The following is a 20,370-nucleotide window of genomic DNA, read 5'->3' on the forward strand; positions in this document are numbered from 1 at the left end:
TACCACAAGCTCTCTCACATCAACTGAATCTTAAAAAACGAGCCTCAAGTTATTTTTCTTTCGTTTTTTTATTGCCAAAACCGGTGCCGTATGGAAAACAGGTCAAAGGTAAAAATATAGAGCTGCCGAGTTTTACTGACATCCATCACGTAGTTTTAATGAATGGAGTGAAAGACTTTTTGCTATAAGATGCGTTTAGATCAGGACAATGAACCCCTTATTTAAACAGCGAGGTTTTAATTAGCAGAGATACAGCAAGATGTAAAAGTGAAAGCATTGCAATGTTGATTTATTCCAATTATTATTATTATTATTATTATTATTATTAGTGCTAGTAGGATAATTGGGAAGGCTTTAGGACCCAGGGGGATCAAAGGGAGGGTATAAAAGCGGAAGTAGCAGCAGGTGTTCTCCTTTGCACTGTTAAGTGGCGGTGAACAATGGTGATTTGAGTCTGAGACGATTTAGTTGCCATTTACACGTAGTTGTATTGCCCTATGGCAGCGATTAAAGGTACAGGCTGTTTTCTTTCTTAGTCAGTTTTCTTTAAGTTTGTTGAAATGCATTTGATGTTTATTGTATTTTATGTTTTTAGTGGTCATTTAAGAAGACACTAAGCAAGTTGTGCAGCAAACATAGCAGTCAGCTGGGGGTATGTTAATTTAATATATTTCACATAAAAAGGAAATGTATGCACTGGCATGTAATTTATATTATATTGTCTCCTGTAGGACGATTGTGTCACTGTTTTTTCTTTTTCTGCTTTTGTTGCACTTTTCTCCTTAGTTTGCTTTAGAGTACAGGTCACATTTTAGGACTTTTTATTTTTTGGTATTTGGGTTTCCTTTTATGTTTACTGGGCCAATGGCCAATGTGCAGTCCCTGAGCTGGGGCTCATACCTTATAGAAATTAGGCTTTTCATAGGTGCTCATGGTAAATTGATTTGCTGTGTTTAAGATAACTTGATTGCAGTGATACCAGTCATTTCCTTAGGGAAACATTTAGTGCATGTGATAAGAGAAGTAAAATGTGTATATATGTGTGTGTGTGTGTGTGTGTGTGTGTGTGTGTGTGTGTGTGTGTGTGTGTGTGTATTATAAAAAAGAAAAACACACACACACACTTTTTCTTTTTTTAGAAATGCCTACCCCTCAAGAGTTACCACAGTTTACCTCTCCTATATAAAGCACACCTCAGAGCCGCTGCATTTTTTTCTCAGTACCTGCAGTGGACCAGTGCATTCTACCGATCAGCAAGGCTAACATTGTTCTTTTTGTTAACATGGACTGTATTTTATAAATGAATATTGTATACTGATACACAATCTATTTTCTAAAACAAAAGCTTGATTTTTGGAAGGTGTGAAAACGGCACAGGAGACGTTTTACAGGTGGAAGGTTGGTGTTCTTTATGTCTTTTAAAATATACTGATAGCCATCCTCTGACACAAAATAGTATCTTTGTACTGTGTGTCTAATGTTAGAGAAATCATCTGCCGTGTTTTATTTCATAGCACATGTCTGTGTTTCTTCAGAAACACCTGCTTTTATAGGTCAAAGACAAAGAAGGCCTGTTAGAGACCCTCTAACAAGCACAAGGTGTTTACAGAATTAGTTGTTTAAATACGTTTTTTAATTTTATGTTATTAATTTTTTAAATGATTTAATAACTGTGCTTTTCTCTGACTTGCGCATCAGAAGGTTTTTCTGGTAAAAAAAACTGACCAGAAAAACATTCAGACTCGGTGGTCATAAGACCAAGCCTTACGCCAGGTGTGTATGCAAGTGTCTGTATCCGTGTGTCAGAATTTAAAATGGTTTAAATAACTACAAATGATCTATTCCCCCCTGTTTTTATACCTACAGGTCAGAGACAGAGCGCGATGCGTGTGGAGAACTTGGCACAACCTGAATAACACTGGACAAACAGTAAGTAAAGTCATAAAGAAAAAAGAGACGTGTATATTCTGTTTTCAAACGATGCAGTGCGTGCATGTTTTAACACGTGTCTGTCTGCACAGCAGGCACAGAACCCCTCTGCATGATGAGGACGATGACGAGCCCATGACATTTCTGGAATATTTACGCCGTATAGAGCAGGAAGAATACAAAAAACAAGCAACTACAATCCAGGCTGTGTGTGATAGTGGAGAGCTAGACCCCCTTTTTTTTTTTTTTTCCTTTTTTCCAACAACTGGTCACCTCAGGGTGAGTGTGTGCCTGGTGATTTTATCAATGTTTTTGAGCACAGTGTATCAGACTTTAATCTCCTACCTACCATACCCAGGTGCATGAGTATTGATGATGATGATGATGCACGCATAGATTTTTGAAGGTTATATAACAGATTCTCAACTAGCAGAGTTTTACGATGCCTTCATCAATACCACCGGTGCTCCGCTTTCTGACCAGAGTTCTAGCGACCCAACAGCCGATAACGTGATAGAAGCTAAACTTAACAACAACAACAAGCAACACATGAATACTTACAAGAGATAGCTGGAGCTCTAACTAAGGTTAACGTGGCAATAAACAAAATGTGCTGTCTATTAGATAATATCTGTACCAGGATTTTTAATGTCTGACTTTTAAAGCCCTAGCCATGGACCCTCTTAATAAGTTATTCAAACACAGTAATGGTACCGCTAAGCCTGTTACATGGTTTGACTCTGAGGTATTTAATCAGAGGACTGAAGAAATGATAACGAAATGTGATATTTTGCACAGAAGACTGAATAGTATGTGTATCTGAGAACGCAACCCGTGCCACACCATCTGATGCCGCTCCTGCGGCTTCTGCTGCTCCTGCACACATCACAGTACATCCCCATTCCTCTAATGTGATCACTATTCCTCCTCATGAGCCCTCCAACACTGACAATGTGTTAGGTGTTAATCCTTCACAGACAAGAGCTGCCCTCACCAAACCCACACGGGTTTGGTAAACACAGTCATACCTGCTTCTAATGCAAAAGAATTGCGTGAGCGTATTGATTTTAGAGACATAAGCGTGGATATTCCAGACCAGGTACCAGCGAGGGTAAGAGATTGCGTAGCCAATGTCATAGATAGGGCAGTGTCTGGCTCTCAGCCGGGCAAATGTTGTTTTGAGAGGCCCTTCCCTGGCTTCTGATGTACAGACTGTTTTAAATGCTGAAGATGAGTACGATGCAGATCTGTGTTTTGATGAAATAGCACAGGTCATGCAGAGTAATGATGGTTCTATAGGTGATGACGAATTAGTTTATTGTCACAGTAGCGCAGAACAGTAACGGTGGTGCCCGTTTAAGACTGGCACGCACACCATATGACAACATACTGTCAAAGAAAGGTAAAGATTTGTACATAGCAAACAATGCCCCCAACAACTTGTGCTATGTAAAAGGCATTACAGGCACCCAAAATTTCATGGGTACATGTTCATAGCACATAACGCACCTGGCTTTGATAACTACATACTTCTGGAGTACTTTGTCAAGCAGGGCATAACACCCAGTATCACAATGAGAGGGAGCTGTGTGATTTTGATGTATGACATGGATTATGACCAGTGATGGATCGATTCATTCGGCTTTTTGTCCATGGGACTTGATAAAATACCCGTCGCTTTAGGTTTTGCAGACCTGGAGAAGGGTCACTTCCCACACAAATTTAATACAAGAGGTAATGAGTATTATGTGGGACCATACCCAGACCCCTCCTTCTACGGCTATGACAGGATGTCTGAAAGTGGTGAGGTTTATGGAATGGTACCAGACAATCTCCCAGTCTCCCTCTGATTTTTCCATGGTGAATCGAGGCGTTACTGTGTTAACGATGTTGATGACATGCTTGCTCTTATGTATGATGGTGCATATGTTGACCAGAATAAGATGTTTTCTAACTTCTCTATTGAATGGCTTCAATATGTAGCCCACACTACCAACACAGTGGTAAAACACGTGCTCCGAGGAGCCGAACAGAGAGTTGGTCTGTATTTTGTGGATGGTTTTGACCTCACAAACAATACGGCTTATGAATTTGCAGGGTGTTTTCACCATGGGTGTGTTAAATGCTACCCCGAGAGTGAGGTTAACCCTGTCAGCAAGGCATCCTACGGACTGCTGCATCACGCGTTTTGTGATAAAGTGAATGCGTTGAGATCACAACACAGTGTGAGCGTGGTCGTGATGTGGGAGAGTGAATGGGAGGCATTGAAGTAGACAGCCCCCGCAGTTATGACATTCATGCGCACATACAGAAAGCCAGAACACCTGAACCCTCGAGACGCCCTCTTTGGAGAGTGCGCCAACACCATGAAACTGTACCACAAGACTACTTGTGATGGAAAAAATACGTTACTATGACTTTACCAGCCTCTATCCCACAGTGCAGTCTAAAAAAGATTATCCTGTCAGGCACCTGCACATCATTTACAACAACTTTGACAGGCTGGAAAATTATTTCAGCTTTGTTAAATGCTCAGTACTCCACCTAGAGGTCTGTTTCACCCAGTCCTTTCCTACAGATGCCACAACAAACTGATGTTCCCACTCTGTAGCATGTGTTCTGAAAAGCGGAACCAGCAGACAGCATGCCTGCACACTGGCACTGAGAGGATGTTGGCGGGCACCTAGTTGTCATTTGAGCTTGAAAAAGCACTTGAGAAAGGATACAGGATTGTTTCTATTGATGAGGTGCAGCATTTTCTCAATAAGAGAGATACATTGTTTAAAGTTTAAAAATTAAACAGGAGGCTTCAGGCTATCCAGAACATATTAAAACCCCTGATGACCAGCAGAAGTACACTGATGAGTGTTATGAGGAGGGAATAATGCTAGACTCGACCAAGAGATGTGTAGATAAAGCTGTTAGAAACTGTAACAAACTTCTGCTAAACTCGTTATGGGCGCTTTTCAGCATGAGGGCAAACATTCATCTGAGTTAATCACGGACCCTTCTAGATTCAGCCAGTTAATGTTTAGTGACCAGTATGACATACGTCATTTTAGTTTCATCTCTGATGTTGCCATAGTGCAGTGGTGCCATGCTGGTGGTAGAGCAGCCCGTGTGAAGGATGTTAATGTCTTTGTGGATGCCATGACCACTGCACATGCTAGACTGATGCTGTATGATTTGCTATACAAGCTACAGCAGCGCGTGTTGTATTGTGACACGGGCAGTGTCATTTTCACAGCACCCCCTGGCGACTGGATGCCGCCTCTAGGACCTTTCCTCAGGGATCTCACAGGTGAACTAGATTCTAGAGAGGGGGGTGCGGATTTAGTCGATAGTCGAATTTGTGTCCGCAGGGCCAAAATGCTATGCATATCACACCTTGCAGGTCAAGACACACAGGTTAAATGTAAAGGTGTAAAACTCAATGTGCTAAACTCAAAAGTTGTCACCCACGACTCCTTGAAAGGATTAGTCCATGTGTTTGTAGCCAATCAGACATCATACGCACACCTAGTAGCTGTATCTGATACTATCAGACGTGATAAAAAGATCTTTCATTTGAAGAGTGAAACCATTGTGAGGAACGTCAAAGCGGTCTACAACAAGCTCCGTGTGTTCCCAGACTATACAACTCGCCCTTATGGATATTAAATCAGATTAAGGGTTTGATGGCAGACTGCAGCACCTTTTTAGCATGGTCGTCAGTGGCCCCAGTAACTGCAGAAAGACTTTTTCTTTTTCTTTTTTTTCTTTTTTTTTGGTCAAAAATGTTGTTGAAAATGCTTCCAGGATTATTTCACATAGTATTGATAGCATTGTGTATATACATATGTATGTATATACTCATGCTGGCAGCCGCTATATAACCATTTTCTTCAGATAAGAGACATTAACTTTGTGGTATGCCTACCTACAGACAAGAACAATTTGCTAATTATAGATAATTTAATGAATGATGCCGCTAATAATGTAAAAGTACAAAATATGTTCATGAAATATGTGCATCATAGGAATTTGAGTTGTATATATCTAGTTCAGAATTTGTTTTATTCAAGGAAAATCCAGTAGAACCATTTCCTTGAACACTAACTTACCTAATTTTGTTTAACCCTAGAGATAAATAGAACCAATTTACTGTCAGACCATCCTGTTGCTTATATCCCAAAGCAAAAAACACTGAAGAGGTGAAAGGATGGCATTGCGCATGCAGGGGAATCGATCTCTGTTTGCACTTTATATACAAGTCACCCCCTAGCCTGCGCAGACTTATTATTAGTAATGCAAACATAGATTTCATTAATGCATTGTGAGATAGCCTTTAACGTACTGCAAGGCAGATCATTAGTACAAACAACCAAAAAAGGAAGAAAAAAAAAACAATCAGACTGATCGCTGACAAAAAGATCAAAACTTTGAAAACCCTTTCGTAACCTGTCTGATTGCAAACAGGTGAACATGGAGCATGTGCAAAAGATGTTTTTGGTACCCCAACATCAATTGGACTTATTAAAGCAACAGCATGCAGGAACCATCAGGAATGGAGAGCTTATTTTATCAGTGCTGAACCGCTCGCCAGATTTGATTTCTTACAATGACAATGGTGAAATTGTTGTTGATAAACGCACCATCCTGCATTCTCGCATTTATGATCTGATTAAAGCAGTGACAACTACACACAACATTTCTGAGGGTTTGAGACCTATTGGCTGGAAAGAATACATGGAGCGGACTGTCGAGGCTTAGTACATTAAAAAAATAAAACAACTGGATTTTTTAATTCAGAGCCTTTTTTATGATTAAAATGTTGGGGTTTTTCTTTTATTTCAGCTAAAAGTGTTTGTTGGTTGTTTTTCACTTATTACCGCTAAAATATTGAATTTTCTTTTATTTCAGCTAAAATGGCTATGATGTGAATGTATAATATACATTAAAAATTGATAATAAATAATGCTGACTCGATTAAATCATGCCCTCTTATTATGTTATTATTCTCATTAGTACATATCAGTATCCACGTTGCCCACACACATAATCACGGCATAGAGCAACAGGTTGTATGTTGTTGACAAAACGACACACCATAGCATCATTACAAATAAAATTAGTACCATACATGTTAAGCCAATGTGAATAAGATGCAGCATGTTGTATATGAAATAAAAAAATACACAATGTTGTCCGCATGTGATGGAGATGTCGTTCTGCACTTGTTTTTCTGAAATTAAAACACTAGAACAGGTTTTTGTTTTTTTAGAAAAAAAATCTTTATCGCTGGGGTAAAGCTGTCTCGGGAGTTGCTAAAACTATCAAAAAATAACTGTCTGTCTCTCGAAATATAAACAGCCAGCGTTCCCCGGATAATGTGGAAGGGTGGGTGTTTACAATAGTGGCGGAGACGTCAGTGGGCGGAAGGCGTTCCCTCAGTGGCGCTCCTCTTCTGCGATTGTGTAAAAACATAAGTCAATGTAGTGTAAGCAGCTTGAAAATAAAGTAATTGAACTTGTTCAATTTTCTGGGAGACGGTTACTCACATGAGGGCAGCACACTGGTTAGCACCGTTACCCAACCGGAAGAAGGTCCTGAGTTCAGCTCTACCATCGTTCTGTGTGGAGTTGGCATGTTCTCCCCGGTTTTGCGTGGGTTGTCTCCTTGTACTCCGGCTTCCTGCCACAGTCCAACGACCTGCAGTTAGTGGCAATAGCCTAATTGGAAAATCTAAATTGCCCATAGGTGCCAATGGTTTTCTGTGTCTGTGTTAGCCCTGCAACAGACTGGTGACCTGTCGAGAGTGTACCCTGCCTCTCGCCCTAAGATAGCTGGGATAGGCTCGAGCTCCCCTGTGACACTGAAAAAGAAAATGAGCAGAGAATGGATGGGTGGTTGATCAAACGTAAACATTTCCAGTCACTTTCAGTTCAAGCTGCTTAGCATGATCTCACATTTGCCAATTTCTCTACCTCTTCCCCCTCTGTTGTGTGTTTGTGTGAGATATTCTCACTTTTGCCATTTCTTCTGTCTCTTTCCCCTGATCTGTGAGTGTGTGTGTGTGTGTGTTTGTCCCACAAATTGCATACTCTGCTTTTGTCCTCAAATCGGGTAGGAAGTGTCTGTGTGGTTGAGCTGGTCTGGTCTGTCTAGACTTTCACCAGATAGATCAGGCTGCACCCACCTGTGAAACAGGTGGAGGGTCACCAGGACATGCAGAACTCGCTGACAGACTCCTGGCCACCTCTTGCCTCCTTAGTAGAAAGGGCCACTCCCACAGGCGGAGGGCTGTGAGGCATCCATCCCCCGTCTCATCAATAGGGGGGTATCATCTGAAATAACAATAGATCGCAAGTGTCAATAAGTGGAAGAGCACATTTATCAGTGACAAATTAATTTATCCAATAGAACATTTTGTGGATAGGAGCATAGTCGGAGCATGCCCTTGATGAAGTTTTATGAAAACTCCAAATGTCAACAATGCAATAGGATTGTTTTAATTGTTTCTGCCGATTTTGATTTAGTGAGTATCCTTATTAGAGCTTCTTTCTAGGTTAGAGAGCACACAGTTTGTACCTCCAGCTAAAATAAGATTGTGTGTTGTCATATCCAGAATTCATGAGAATAAATAGACAATGAAGGTTTCATCATCCCAGTTGGGGGCGTAAATGTTGGCTTAAATCAGTTGGAGTCCATAAAGTTGGTCAACCACAATAATACAAGGACCCATAGGATCAGATAAAATGGTTGATACACCAAATGGGACGTTTTTACCAATAAGGATGGCCACCCCTCTGTCTTAGAGTTAAAGTTGGAATGGACTATTTGGCCAACCCAACCAGTCTTTAATCTATATTGGTCTGTTATACAAAGGTGAGTCCCCTGCGGAAAAGAGATATCAGATTTTTGAGTTGTGTAAGCACCTTTTTGCGCTTAACAGGGTGATTCATAGACTTAATGTTCCAACTTACAAAGTTGGCTGCATAACCCGTAAGCTTCGCCTGTTTATTGACAGCAGCCATAGAGTTATCTAATCAAAGAGCAACAGTATGTATGTGCATGTGTGATAGCCACTAACGTCCAATCACATTTATGTGAATTAACTTATATTTAAGCTTTTTTACTTTAAATGTAAGTGATATTTTCTTTTGAAAATTCTCTAAATTAACTAGTTTTAACTATAGACCTGGTAACTCGTCTGGGATATTTGTAGCTGATGCTCCATTTTTGTACCAGTAGGTGGCGTTGTGAGACCATGGTTTGGCCTGTTGTTAGTAGTCAGAAGCATGCTCAGCCCTGTTTTCTCATAATGGTGGCGTATTCCCTGCCTTATCATTTCTTTCCTGCTTGCAGGCTAGTATTGTGCCAGAAATAGAAAAAAGCAGTCACACCCGATATATTGCATAGATTAGTTATTAAGGTCAGAAACTGAAAGCACAGAAACATTGTTTAGTCTAGTAAATTCAACGTTCTGCAATGTTACTGATCGGCTCCACCTTTATAGTGTGTTGTTTTAGTTGTTTGTTTTCTGCCATAAAGTATTTACTTAAATTCAGTGCACATATCAAGATGGTGGTGATTACACCATTCTTTTGGAATCTTTCGAAATTCATGGATTTATCTTTTTTGCATTCATTTTGAAGCGAGTTTCATAAGAAGATACTCGATGGTCGGTTGCGTTGTGTGTCTGGCGACACTCTCAATAGAGGACATTGAACGAGATCTACCCATTCGGAACCATGATAACAGAGTTCTGGCTGATCGGAGCTGGCTTGAACCTGGCTTATCGAAGAACAAAGAAAGCGGTCCCACAAGGCTGGCTGACATGACTGACGGTGGGCAATCCCTGAGTACTCACACTGTGTTTATTGAATGCAATATGGATAAGATCTTGGAGAAGCTCACGGCTCTGCAATGGGAAATTGATTGACCTAGTGACCAGTGATGGACATTAGACCAATTGTGAAATTGCATGCAGTTGTTCACATTAACCCAAACAATCATCTCCTTCACTCATTTGGCTCCTGAACAACAAATTCTCTCTGATCCTATCCTTCAAGGACGCCTGCGTCGGATGAGAACTGTTGACTTTGCTTAACCGGGTGAAAGGACACTCTCTCTCAAGTTGAACAGAATACACACACACACACACACACACACACACACACACACACACACACACACACACACACGCATGTACACTGACGCAGATGTACACTCACCCCCCTCCAAACTCCTCCGATGGTTGCACCCACCCAATGCAGACGGCGATTGATTGGGCCAGCGTGGAATCATGCTGCTGTCTACACCGGCGAACTCTCACCCCATTTACCCACCCCTGTTGCTTGTCATGTGTTTTCATGGTGTTAGTGTGAAGATTCATGTGCTTTTTGTGCTGAGGAATTTTTGTTTTCTGTTCTCATACCGATCCCCTACCAGGAGCTCAGTCTGAGTAGAGTTGTCTTTCTTCATCCTCCACTCCCCTATTGTGTTGCACATTTCACTGTTTTTCTGTAAGCTCCCTGTTCTGACCTGTCTCCCCAATGTGATGTTTGTGTAATGTATGTATGGTCGGAAGGGGTCCAATTTTGCTGCAGGCAACTGCAAGTGACAAATAACTCCTCGTCGTCGTCGCCGTCGCCGCCGCCGCCATGTTTGGAAAAAGTAAATACACAGTTGTAATACTATAAAGTAACAAAAGACTGCATGAGTTTGAATTGGAATAAATAATGGAGCAACGACTAGCCACGTCTCCCTGACTAGTAATTTCTTTCCTGGTTGCAGGAAAGTAATTTTGGAGTAATTTTTGACCAGGATATGTCCTTCAGTTCAGGTGTGTGAAGTGTGTGTGGATAGTGTTAATGTTAGTAGTACTACCCGGGTAGTGTATTGTTTTCAGATCTCATGAGCTTATCTGTCAACAAGTAACGCGGCTGTCACTTCTAAGTAGGCTGGAAACCTTCCTGCATCGCAGCTGGGGATCCTGAATCCTGACTCGCTGCAGGTGAATTTACTGGTCTCACTCGCACAATTTCAGACTCCAACAAAAAAACCAACCTGCACAGGGCAGTGAACACATTTTGCATTAATATAAAACAACTTAATCAACACTAGTGACCATACACCTCTCACTCTTCGTATATGACAACTTAATGCAATCGATAATAACAGAATTAAAGAACCTTAAAACAGTTTCCATAGGCAGTTATCACACAAAATTAACTCACATCTCCTCTTTTGTAAACAACAGTAACAATAATCCAGCGCTTACTGAATTGTGAGAATGCACCTCATCGACGCACGAGAGAAGTACAAAACGTGGTCGTAGTACTATTTATCCAAAGACTGGTCATATTTATTTCACTTCAGTTCATTTTCATTTCAAACATGTACATTCACCATAATTACATAACATCATTCCATTATTTTGTTTGAAAAGGAGTAGGCAGAAGTATACACTTATTTGCCCCTACCCCCTCAAATTTTACATCTCATTCATTTAATTTTCTTTTAGTCTTAAATTAAACAAACAAACAAATGAAACAACAGCAAAACAAACAAAAAAACATGACAATATCGTTTCTTTCATATAAATAAAGACAGAATATGTCAATTTGATTCACAAATAATAAACAAACAAACCAAAACATCACTTCAATTACCGTCCTGGGTTAACCCCGTTTTCTTCATTCTTATATTTGTTTAAGATTTGTTTTTTTATATTTTATTTTAAACTGGTTTATGTTGTTACTTTCTTTTATTTCTTCTGTTAGACTGTTCCATAATTTAACTCCCGCTATTGAGATAGACATACTGTGTCCTTGTTCTAGCACTTTGTATTTTTAAATTCCATTTCCCTCTTGTTATACCCCCCTCCTCTTTCTATAAACAATTTACAGATATCTTTTGGAAGCATTTTATTTCTTGCTTTAAATATTATTTGCGCTGTTTTAAACTTCACCAAGTCTTGGAATTTCATGCATTTTGATAAAGAGTGCATTTAGCCTGGAGAAATAGTTTGCTGATTTATAAGAAAGCCCTCCGCAAAGCCAGAACATCTTACTATTCATCACTGATTGAAGAAAATAAGAACAACCCCAGGTTTCTCTTCAGCACTGTAGCCAGGCTGACAAAAAGTCAGAGCTCTACTGAGCCAACAATCCCTTTAACATTAACTAGTAATGACTTCATGAACTTCTTCACAAATAAAATTTTTATCATTAGAGAAAAAATTACCAATAATCATCCCACAGATGTAATATTATCTACAGCTACTCTTAGTACCATCAGTGTTAAGTTAAGACTCTTTTTCTCCAATTGATCTTTCTGAGTTAACTTCAATAATTACTTCCTCCAAACCATCAACGTGTCTTTTAGACCCCATTCCTACAAAACTGCTCAAAGAAGTCCTGCCATTAATTAATTCTTCGATCTTAAATATGATCAACCTATCTCTAATAATCGGCTATGTACCACAGGCCTTCAAGGTGGCTGTAGTTAAACCTTTACTTAAAAAGCCATCTCTAGACCCAGCTGTCTTAGCTAATTATAGGCCAATCTCCAACCTTCCTTTCATATCAAAATTCCTTGAAAGAGTAGTTGTCAAACAGCTAACAGATCATCTGCAGAGGAATGGCTTATTTGAAGAGTTTCAGTCAGGTTTCAGAGCTCAGCACAGCACAGAAACAGCTTTAGTGAAGGTTACAAATGATCTTCTTATGGCCTCTGACAGTGGACTCGTCTCTGTGCTTGTCCTGCTAGACCTCAGTGCTGTGTTCGATACTGTCAACCATAATATCCTATTAGAGCGATTAGAACATGCTGTAGGTATTACAGGTACTGTGCTGCAGTGGTTTGTATCATATCTATCTAATAGACTCCAATTTGTGCATGTAAATGGAGAGTGCTCTTCACCCACTAAGGTCAATTATGGAGTTCCACAGGGTTCAGTGCTAGGACCAATTCTATTTACATTATACATGCTTCCCTTAGGCAGCATCATTAGAAGACATAGCATAAATTTTCACTGCTATGCAGATGACACGCAGCTCTATCTATCCATGAAGCCAGGTAACACACACCAATTAGTTAAACTGCAGGAATGCCTTAAAGACATAAAGACCTGGATGGCCGCTAACTTTCTGCTTTTTAATTCAGATAAAACTGAGGTTATTGTACTCGGCCCTGAAAATCTTAGAAATATGGTATCTAAGCAGATTCTTACTCTGGATGGCATTACCTTGGCCTCCAGTAATGCTGTGAGGAACCTTGGAGTCATTTTTGACCAGGACATGTCCTTCAACGCACATATTAAACAAATATGTAAGACTGCTTTCTTCCATTTGCGCAACATCTTTAAAATTAGAAATATCCTGCCTCAGAGTGATGCTGAAAAACTAGTTCATGCATTTATTACTTCCAGGCTGGACTACTGTAATTCATTATTATCAGGCTGTCCTAAAAACTCACTGAAAAGTCTTCAGTTAATCCAAAATGCTGCAGCAAGAGTACTGACAGGGACTAGAAAGAGAGAGCATATTTCTCCTGTTTTGGCTTCCCTTCATTGGCTTCCTGTTAAATCCAGAATTGAATTCAAAATCCTGCTCCTCACATACAAGGTCTTAAATAATCAGGCCCCATCTTATCTTAATGACCTTGTAGTACCATATCACCCTATTAGAGCACTTCGCTCTCGCTCTGCAGGCCTACTTGCTGTTCCTAGAGTATTTAAAGTAGAATGGGAGGGAGAGCCTTCAGTTTTCAGGCCCCTCTTCTGTGGAACCAGCTTCCAGTTTGGATTCGGGAGACAGACACTATCTCTACTTTCAAGATTAGGCTTAAAACTTTCCTTTTGCTAAAGCATATAGTTAGGGCTGGACCAGGTGACCCTGAATCCTCCCTTAGTTATGCTGCAATAGACGTAGGCTGCCGGGATTCCCATGATGCATTGAGTTTTTCCTTTCCAGTCACCTTTCTCACTCACTATGTGTTAATAGACCTCTCTGCATCGAATCATATCTGTTATTAATCTCTGTCTCTCTTCCACAGCATGTCTTTATCCTGTTTTCCTTCTCTCACCCCAACCGGTCGCAGCAGATGGCCCCGCCCCTCCCTGAGCCTGGTTCTGCCAGAGGTTTCTTCCTGTTAAAAGGGAGTTTTTCCTTCCCACTGTCGCCAAAGTGCTTGCTCATAGGGGGATTTTCTCCTTAACACTTTGCATCTTCATCCACCAACTGCAACCACTCACCTGCCACCTCCGCTGGAGGATTCGCTGCACGGCCCGCCGGATGACTTGCTGCATGAACTGCCGGCGTGAATAATTATCGTCTCACCCAGTTCATCCAGCATTTCCACACCACAGCAGGAGCAGCCACGTCAGAGTTGTTCCACATCACCATCACTTTTCCCTGCTGATCCCGCTCCTCCTTCCAGGAGGACGCAACATCTACACCACTGGCAGTCATAAGCAGATGCGGTGAGTCAAAAAGACTTTTGTTTTGCTCCTTCCGACCCAGGAAATACAATTTCAGAGACTGTGTTTTCTGAGGCTGAAATTTCCCACTCGATGGACTTAAAGGATTGTCTATCTTGTGCTCTGCCTGGACATAGAGATACAAAAGTCTGTGTTCTTTCTGCTCCTTCTGAGCCTGGACCCTGTGTCAGTCATTCCTGAGTCTATAAACTCTATGACAGCTAACTCAGGTTTTGTCATATTTGAAATTGTAAATGCAGAGACCATATTTTCTGGCTTCATGGACTTTTTTCATGCTCCTTCTGAGCCCAGGAATATAATAATACATACAGCAGATGCTGGCTCCAAGTCTGCATCCTCAAAGACTGTTTCTGTTGTTTAAAAAACTGGCTTTTCCAGAGACTCTAATTTTCCCCAGGGCTTCCCCAGAGGTTGGGTTCCTGACCTCATCTGACTCTGGACCTTTGGAAGTAACGGAATCTGTACAGCCTGTGAATTTAAAGGACCGTCCCCAACGTCTCAGGTGGGAATGGCTGGTGTCCAGCAGGAGCCCGCACCTGTGTCTGATATCACTGGAGGCACTGGTGAGCCCGTCCAGCTGGTTAACCCATGTTCTGGAGCCTCAGGAGAACCAACATCACCACCAACTCTACGTCCACTACAGCTTTCAGCTCAGCTTCCTGCTCAGTTTTCAGCTCAGCTTCCTGCTCAGCCTGCAGCTCAGCCATCTGCTTTGCGAGAGGTCTTCATACCTGCTGATCCTGTGTCTGTCCAGCTGTCTTCAGTTCTCGCTGGAGGGTCCGAGGAACGGCTTCAGCCGTCTTCTGTTCCTGCTCAAGGGTCAGAGGGGTTCCTTCAGCCGCCTTCTCTTCCTGCTGGACGGTCCGAGGGGTAACTGAACAATACAAAAGTCTGCTCTTCTTTCTTGTCCTCATGTTACTGTTGTAAGGACTGCACTCACTTTCAGCTCACTCTTTTCACTCCCATGGGGCAGCAGCTGAGGTGAGTTTAATTTGGTCTTCTGCGTTTAAGCCTTTATTCTTAAGTTAGTGACTTAAAGTCCAACCTTGTTTTCTCTTTCAGAGTTTAGCAGTCCATGTGTGTCTTCCTTTAAGTTAAGTTACCACTGATTACACTGAAATAAACCCAGTTACCACAACTAATTGATGGCTTTCTTTGCATTCTGACCGGATGAGGCCATGGTGATAACAATTTTAATTTCCTTTAAACCTCCTAATTAACAATCGGTCTTCGTATTTTCATCTTCTTAATATTAATTTTTTTAATTTATTTGTCCTTCACTCACTTCAAACAGTACCACCATACTTGTCAATGCTCTTGTAACATCTCATTTAGATTACTGTAATTCTTTAATCTCTCGTCTACTCGTCTTACTTTCAAAGCGCTTCATAACCTTGCTCCTCCATATTTATCTGTCTTCTTCATACGTACTCACCCCCTGGTACACTCTGTTCTTCTTCAGCTTCCTTTCTGTCTGTTCCACCTGCTCGCCTGACTTCCATGGGACTCGGAGCCTTTAGTAGTTCTGCCGAGACTTTGGAATGCACTTCCACCAGATCTTCGGACTACAAACTCTCTCCACTTTTAAACTGCATCTTAAAACCCATCTATTCAAAATTGCATACCCTTCATCATGATTAAGTCTTAGACTATTATTACCTTTTTTGGCTTTTATTCCTGCTTTCATACTTTCATCTTTCATACTTGTTTTATTTTTCATTTACCTTTGGTTTTTATTTTATTGTACTAATGTAAAGTGACCTTGAGGGTCTTTAAAGCCGCCTATAAATAAAATGTGTTATTGTTATTTTCATTATCATCTTGAACAAAAACATTCATCCATATGAAGGACATCTTAAGCTATAAAACACAGACAACATGCCTCATAAATCAACCCCTTTATATTTCTGTGCAGATTATTGAGACTTGCAAATTTAAAATGTGTTTTGTAGCTAGGAATCAGTGCATCATAGTCTTTTATGAAGCTTGGAGTTTCTGATATCCAACTTTAACTCATTTCAATACCCTCTCCATCAAGACTTTTACTTTGGAAGGTATAGCCTTTATTTTTATTTTATTTTATTTTATTTTTTTCACTGCAAGCCGGCTGGTGTCCCTGGTGGAGGTTTAGTATTTACATCAATATTATCTGAACCTTATCCGACACTGTTATTCAGTGCACAGCCAGACACGCAGTTGACCTGTCAGTGGCACAGCTTTGAATTAATTTTTTGTTATTTTCTATTGTGGGTTCCAATCACATTTTTTGTGCATTTTGGAGCCATTTCCTGTGATGCTGGTGAGTTATATCCAAATGGGTGCATTATCATGGTGTGCAGCTTTGCCTGGAGACACAAGTGTTCGTCGGTTCTTTCTATACTGGCCACAGTCATGAATGTTAAGTATGAATGCAGAATTTGTGCCTCACACATAAAAGTAGAGAAAAATGACACGGTACTTGTTAATGAGCCTTATGAACACTATAGTTCATTAATGTTTTGGGTATCAGTTTGTATTAGGGGTGGTGGGGTCAGTAATTGTGTGATGCTTTATTCTGGTTGTCTCCTGTAAGTTTAGTATGTTGCTCTTGTACATCAGAAAGCAGACATGTCTGTTTATACAGTTTAAACGCTTTGCTTGGCCTCCTCCTTTTTGCTCTGCTGTGTTCCTGAAAAAGAAGTCAGAATTTCCACGTTCCCGGTCATAATTTGAGTCTGAAGTCCCCTCAACTCAGATTTCCCACTCTGGAAGTCAGAGCAGCCCCATTGCCCCCCGACTTACTAATCCATGGAACATAAATAATAGACAGTAAAACTTTTAATTTGTCCTGCCACTATTGTGTATTTGTGACTTGTTAAATAAGTCGTACGTAGAGCACGGACCAGGTTCTATCCATGAACATGCTGCAGCTGTGTCTTTAAGCACATAATAGGATTCATTTGGGGGGTTTTGCTGAGAACCAATAAAATCCCCCCCCCCTGCATTCATATGACTGTGTCTCACTTCTCATGACAATATGCTGGTAGTTCAGGAACAACAGCCAAACTCTTATTAAGACTTGGGAATAATTCTTAAAACTGTATTGCTGACCAACATTTGATAACTTTAAAGCAGCTTTTTTGCAACTTTCAGTTTGCATGCATACCAACTGTTTAAGTAAAAAAAACTTTACTTTTTAGCATTCTCTGATAACAGCAATGGGCATCGGAGTCAGATGGAGTTTTTCCATATTATCTGGACAAGGTCTACATTAGTATTGGTTACAAAACATTACTTAGCACCTTAGACACTATAAAAGATTTAAACTGTCAATATTTTTTTATACCATCTATATACAGAGGATGATCCATAAGGATGTCTGACAATGGTGTTCTCACATCTGCAGCTGCGCGCTGACTGGTTTCCCAGAATGTCCATCATGTAGCAGCATCCTGTTTGAACTATATAGTGAAAGGTTTTGCTTCTAAAATAATGAACTGACACTGGAGGGATTCATGTGGATTTGCTGTGATCAAAAGACTGGATTGGAGACCCTCGGTGTGCTGAGTTCAAGGAGGAAATGCCTACCCTGGAATTAGGTGGTAACCAATGAGAGGAAATTGTTCAAAACTTGGAGAAGAAGAGCTTGAGAGTTGAAGTCCCAGGATCTGGTGTGGAAACCCACTCTCTAACTACACAAGGCCTGATAAGGTGGGTGGAAAGCCTTTCTCAGGAAGATGCAAGATTGATATGTGCTTGGCTACTTGTTCTTCTGAGTGACCACCTTTTCCTGTTTTTAACCAGGTTAACAACTCCAACCGTGGTGGCTTTGGGCCTTGGATTGCAGGCCAGCACTGTGTCTTCAGCCACTAGTCTTCTTTGGAGGAAAAATAAATCTTGTGTACTCCATTTTTATTGTGAGTGTAGTGGTTTCCTCCTGGTCACTATTGGAACTTATTACTTTCTTGTATGGAGGCCAAGACCTCACCCGCCTCCAAAAATAGAAATGACTGGCCCATCCTGTAGAGTGCAGTCCAGTTTATTTTCTATGTGTACTCCAAGGTATTTATAGTCTTCCGCAATTTCCTCAGCAACCTCCTGGATTGCACAGGTTTCCTGGTCCTCCTACAATCAATTCTTTGGTCTTAGTCACATTGAGCTGCAAATGATTCTGCTTGCACCACGTGACAAAGGAGTCAATCACAGCCCTGTACTCCGTCTCAATCACCCTCACTGATGCATCCAATCACCGCAGAGTCATCAGAAAACTTCTGAAGATGCCAGGTCTCTGTGCAGCGGCTGAAGTCTGTGATGTAGAGAGCTGGTCCAGATGGGCATAGACACGATTGAGCAGGTAGATGATGGTGTCCTCATTTCCAAGACAGGCTCGTGGGGGAACTGAAGGGGATCCTGTTGTGGCATGAGAATAGGCTGAAGCTGGTCATGGATGAATCTTTCCAGTGTCTTCATTATGTGAGAAGTCGGTGCCACAAGCCTGTAATCCTGGGGGCCACCGGAACATGGCGTCTTTGGTACAGGACCGAGGCATGATGTCTTCCACAGCACTGGGACCCTCTGCAGAGGTTCTTCATGAAGAGTTTATGAGAGTCTCCACAAAGCTTCAGGGCACAGACCTTTAGGACATGGGGACTCACCCCATCTGGTTTAGCAGATTTGCTTAAGTGGAGTCTTCTCATTTGTCTCTGAACATGCTCATGAATAAAAGCAATAGGTGGGGAAAGGATGTCAGGACGTTTAACGGAGGCTATGGTGCAGCGTGGAGAAGAGTGTCGTGGCTGTGGATTGCAGGCTGACCATAGGCACCACAGTCACAGACAGTCCTTTAATGCACTGGACAAGACTACTCAGTATTTTCATGCAACATTTGAAAAGTTTCTGACTCGTGATTTCCAAAAGGCAGCTTGGATGTAATCCAATAATGGAAACAAGGCAGACATTAAACACTGAAGAAAGGAATTTATTGTACACAAAACTGACAGTTAAAAAAACAAAGCATATCCATTCAAGTCTGGGTTATCTATATCTATCAGTAAAACACATTAAACAACTATAAAAAGCAAACTGTTGCTTCGCAAACTGCTTGCCTGATTAACTTTTACCCTGACCACATCAGCAGAATTACCCACACTTTATAACAGCACAACAATAGCAGGATGGACTAATAAAGCAAAAAAATCTTAATATGCAAACTGAATAAAAAAAAAAAAAAACAATACTAAAAAGCATTTAAATGTAGCTAGTAATATTCAGATAAAAAAAGACCTTTCTATTTGGCTCGAACAGTCTGTGAGATCCAGCTTTGTTGATGCTCACATCCCTGTAACAGTAACTGCAGGTTATGCTGGTCTGTTTTCTTTTTTTTAAAACTACAAATCAATTGATGGATAACTTAGGGCTGCCCTGAAGTGTACCCTATTTTATCTCCCTTCTGGACAATCCAGTGGGCTAAAATTTACAAAGTAAACATGAATTTGATAAGACTTGAAAATATGAATTGTTTACTGGTGGAATGGAACATGAAGTCTGTAGCTCTTTTTCCAACAGTCATAACCAAACATCTTTGCAGTCAGTCTCGTCCTGCTGCTTAGAAAGAATGCTTGACCTTGACCTTGTTTAGCCTATTCTATGTGTATCAAAAACCAAAATTAACAAATATTTAAAAGGTCATATTGATTTTTTTTATTTTTATTTTAAAAAGACGGATATCAACAGCAACCCCTGAAATTTTTCAAAAAACAGTAACAGTTTTTACAATGCTGTTGTTGCACTATTTTGCATGAAATGGATTTAAATAATCTGATTATCGCATTATGTTTTCAATATTACAAATTTTTCTGGACACATGAGTAAAGCATGAATGTACTATCAGTTAACAGATGAATATAGATTGTCCAATGTTGTAGCTACAGCAGTGTCCATAACCTTAAAGCCATGCTGTATAACTAATATCACTG

General features: G+C 40.7%; 1 long non-coding RNA gene across 1 annotated transcript; it reads left to right on the forward strand.

The window, feature by feature from the left end:
* Positions 1-413: 413 nt before the first annotated feature.
* On the forward strand, positions 414-20,362 carry LOC120443107. The gene is made up of 11 exons (XR_005615144.1): positions 414-513; positions 596-652; positions 1,346-1,398; positions 1,536-1,599; positions 1,699-1,773; positions 1,867-1,929; positions 2,022-2,208; positions 13,972-14,398; positions 14,814-15,397; positions 15,479-18,106; positions 18,200-20,362. It is a non-coding gene; the product is annotated as an uncharacterized LOC120443107 (long non-coding RNA).
* The last annotated feature ends 8 nt before the right edge of the window (positions 20,363-20,370 follow it).

This window comes from Oreochromis aureus, linkage group 12, assembly GCF_013358895.1.
Source record: "Oreochromis aureus strain Israel breed Guangdong linkage group 12, ZZ_aureus, whole genome shotgun sequence".
Classification (NCBI taxonomy): domain Eukaryota; kingdom Metazoa; phylum Chordata; class Actinopteri; order Cichliformes; family Cichlidae; genus Oreochromis; species Oreochromis aureus.